Source organism: Myotis brandtii, unplaced genomic scaffold, assembly GCF_000412655.1.
Source record: "Myotis brandtii unplaced genomic scaffold, ASM41265v1 scaffold2637, whole genome shotgun sequence".
Classification (NCBI taxonomy): Eukaryota; Metazoa; Chordata; class Mammalia; order Chiroptera; family Vespertilionidae; genus Myotis; species Myotis brandtii.
The window spans coordinates 58,233-62,516 of NW_005360037.1; the positions used below are offsets into that span (position 1 = coordinate 58,233).

Here is a 4,284-nt window from a genome sequence, read left to right on the forward strand (position 1 = left end):
CAAGCTGCACTTGCTGCCCCACTGAGGACGGGGAGGCAGTAGGAGCAGTGACAGTGTCGCTGAGGAGCCGGGCGGCCGGCTCTCAGAGCTGACTGCCTGGTGCCCGTGGCTCTCTTCTATCTTTGTCCCATTGTGTCGGGTAAGGTGACTGTGCGTGGGCAGGGAGCGAGGCCAACAGCCGGGACCCCAGAGGCCCGGAGGTGGGGGGTTTGGGGAAAGATGAATAAAGGGAGGTCTAGGTAATTTCTGGGGGCACTCGCACCTTGGGAAAGGGCCCTCAGCAGTGCAGGGGTCAGAGTTGGGGGGTAGGTGACTGTTGGGGAGGTGGGGGTCGTTGCTAAGTAAGCCAAGCGGCTGCCAGAGCTGGGCAGGGAGGGGTAGGACTCCGTGGGGAACGGGTGTGGCTCAGTGCGCATGCGCCACAGCCTCTGGTTCTAAGAGCTGGGGGTGAGATGAGAGGATCTGGGTCCGAGGTAGCTGAAACTATGCCTGACATCACACTTTTTAGATCCCCAATGCTAACAGTGCCCCTGTCATAGAGATAACATTCCTGGTCTCCTAGGGAAGCTTCTCCCGGTACTTTGATCACTTACCCAAACCTTACCTATTTGTCTCTAGCTAGTCTACTTGGGAAGAAGTGGCCTGGGGACAGTGCCAAATTGCTATCTAGTATGCCTTCAGGCTCATAGCCACGGAGCTGTCATCCTGAGGAATGAAAGGTTAGAGGTGAAATTCCACATTGGTCCCTTCTAGATGCATATAAGATCTAAATATGGACATAAATGTGAGAATAGCATTTCAGTGGCATGACAGCTGTGACTGTTGGACTCAGTGCATGGATGTAGCTGATTATTTGTTAGCTCTACAAAATGAATCCAGTGTACACGTCAGAGGGCTTACCTGCTAGGAACCCCATCACCACCACTAAGCATCAGGTTGAATTGGAAATAACCTACACCGTTTGAGGTGGAGGAACTCAAATATTTTATCATTTCTTATTTGTATTGATTTTCACATAGATTAAAGAATGCCTCTCCCAGTTCTCCAGTGCAGTATTAACAAATATTGTGCCAGGAATCAATAGTGAGTTGAGTAGCCTCAACCAGTATGTCACCACAAGATGGGCTTTCCCTACAACCCCAACTATGGCTCCTCCCCTGTGCAGATTGCAGCCAGTGCCACTCTCACCCCCCGCCCCAGCCATGCAGTACAATCCCTTTCAAGACTTGCTCCCAATCTGCACTATGGATTTGAGCATCATTCTACCCATGGCAACTGACTTGCCAATTTGCATTTCTATCTCTCTTCTCTCCATCATCACACTAAAATGTACTATTTTCAAAGCTTCAACCTCTTTCTCATGATTGTACTGCCTTCTTCCTCACCTCCATTCCCACTCCCAACTAAATACAATCAGTGGGTGCCAGCACAGCAGATTCAGAAGGTTTCAAGTATTTTGAAGAGCAAAGAAAGCTGGCAAGTATCTGTTATATGAATTCCTAATTCACCTTACTGTCTAAGATGTATACCCTAATTGGAATAAAAAGTGAATAAGCTATCCTTAGAGAATGCTTGTTAATCTATTTGGGGCCATGGGATAGGAAAGGAGAATTGCATCTCTAGGATAGTTGGTCTGTTAAAGCCAGATCTTTCTCTGAATGGGACCAAAATCAGAATAAACATTTTAGTCCAAATCCTAACTTGACATGGGATCCATAAAGGATGTATAAGGGGTTTGATTTACCTATTAAATGTATTTAGAGTTATTAAAGGGTTCTTTTGCCTACATTATGTTATCTTTTTCAAGGTTTGATTTAAATTTGCCATATTCTGGGGGAGGAAAAATTGATTTGTTTGTATACTGTGCTAGTTTTTTAAGTATGTACTAAAGAAGATCACACTCATTTTCAGTGATGATGATGATGGTAGGGATGCCAGCAACCACTAAAAACACAAAATGGAGATAATTATTCTCCTCTAGTTTTTGATGGGAATGGAGGGATCTGTATACTTATTTTTAAAATGTGAGGGAAAGGGAGGAAAACTTGAGTATTTCCACCAACTTTCAACAGGTGGAATTTCTGTTATATTCCATCTAAAAAGTGATCCATATAAGACCATAACTTCTGCTCTTTAGTCACCTTATACTAGTAAATAATAGTATTTGGATTTCTTACAGAACTGTGGCTCTATTGTACCTTGGCATAAATTTAGAGGCATTAGTTTTGGGCACCTACTTAAACAGTTAATTAATGAACAAATATTTATTGATTAGCTATATGAGGACTCTGCTACTGCATGTTGAAGTGGCTTCAAAGACATACAAACAAGGGCCTTACTATCTGGAAATTTAAAATTTGGTTGTGTCAGAAAGACATACTTGGAAATAAGGTTTTGGTAACAAAATAAGGTTGGTATAATGCTACTGTTTCAACTGTAAACCATGAGATCTGAAGCTTATATGTTAATTTGTAAACTCCTTGAGGATAAGACCTCGCCTAAAACACGTATGCATGTCCAACAGTAAGTGCTCAAGTGATTAAGCTTTGCAAAGTAGATTAGGTAAGGAGAAACCAGAGGCAAGGGAGAGAACAGTCAGGAAGCTTTCATAATAGATTACATGCAAGGAGATGTGAGCCAAAATGAGGATGGTAGCAGAGGATCAGAAAAGGATATTCCAAGGAAAAATCAGCAGGATTTAGTGAGTGAAGGCAAGGAGACAAGCCTAAACTGTATTCATCTCTACTTCCAGCAAACAAACAAGAGTTGGAGATAGCAGAGGTGAATAGAGGGTCACTTTAGTAAGGAATTTGCACCCAATAGGCACTCAAATGTTTTCTCAAGCATCAATAGCAAGATTGGATGAGAAAATCCTTAAGGTCCCTCCACACTGAGATTCTGTGGCAGATACTCAAAATTATTGGGAAACAAGGCGTTTTCAAATATGGAAGACAAAGAAAATGAAGAATTGTTATATTCCTACTGGCAGGCCCTTTTGAGAAGGGTTAATACTGAGTCATAAGGCTCCCACCAGTGAGTGAAAGGAGGTAGAGGAGCAAGAGGAACAAACATCTCAAACCAAAAATTTCAATAAATGCATACAAATTTTTGCAGGCTTCATAAGTTATTCACCCCCACCCCAAAATCCTATGAGTTAAGTAGGACAGGTATTATCAGTTCTATTTTTATATAGGACGATATTGAAACACAGAAAGATTAAGTGACCTGTCCAATTTCATAAAATAAATTAATGGGAAAGCAGCGATGAAGACTCTTATCTCCGGATTGCTGCCAGCCCAGTGCACTTGACATTGAACCACATTGCTTTTCCTCCCAATGTACCCAGAAGTTATGTGTGCACATGACCAAATAGGGAATGCACAAGCAACTGCAGCATTATCTCAGATATTTATTAATACTTCATCATTATTCCTGGAGCTGAGTATTTGGTTTCCATATGCACTCAGTCCTTGACCCATCATCTGATGTATCCGCAGTAAGGAAAGTAGAGTTAGTAAGTCATTGAATGATATGAACCATCTGTTTGCTAGATATTTAAAGTTTATTTGGCACAAGCCCTTAATACTACCAGTATTGTGCCCAAGTTTTCACTTCCTTCTATTACTTTTCTAAGTGAGAGTTCAAGAGTTCTGTTATGAAAGTTATCACACAGACCAGTATTAAAAATAAAGAGGTTTACAAACACTTCTTTCATCTCCATTTAAAGAAATGTTTGTCACTTGAGCTAGTGCCAAAGACAGCAGTTTGAGAACAGAGAAAAGAGGACAAAAATAAAGAATTGTGGTAAACTTGAGAATACTTTAGAATAGATATAGACCAAGAAGGAGGATGAAGCCTATCAATTTAAAAGACATTATTTAAATTCATAATTACTAATTTATATTTCTAATAAATCCCTTATAATATTCTTTATTTATATTTGAAGAAAATAACATGACAAACAAAATAGGTCCAGAGACCTGGAAGTATAGAACAGAGTTACAGATCTTAGAAGGAAGGGGAGCAGGAAGAGAACTTATATGCATACATGCATAGCCCATGGACACAGATAATAGTGCAGTGGAGGCATGAGGTATGGGGGGGAAGCTGGGTGGAGGGGAGCAAAAGGGGGGGAAATGGGGGACATCTATAATACTCTCAACAATAAAAAAATTTTAAAATTACATGAGATTATTAAGCAAGAGAGATTGTTTTTTAAAGTTTCTTTATTCCCCACTATGAAAGAATACTCAACAAATATAAGCACTGTTTTTCTTTTTAGGC

At 40.8% G+C, this 4,284-nt stretch overlaps 1 protein-coding gene across 2 annotated transcripts in view; it reads left to right on the forward strand.

The window, feature by feature from the left end:
* The first annotated feature begins 6 nt into the window (after nt 1-6).
* RAB9B (RAB9B, member RAS oncogene family) overlaps nt 7-4,284 on the forward strand; it is a 13,297-nt gene continuing 9,019 nt past the window's right edge. The window contains exon 1 of one of the 2 annotated variants that reach the window (XM_005868120.2): nt 7-139. The gene's annotated coding sequence lies outside the window, so the exon portion shown is untranslated. Of the gene's footprint in view, nt 140-657; nt 720-4,284 lie in introns of those variants that run through there. The other variant, XM_005868121.2, reaches the window with a different exon arrangement.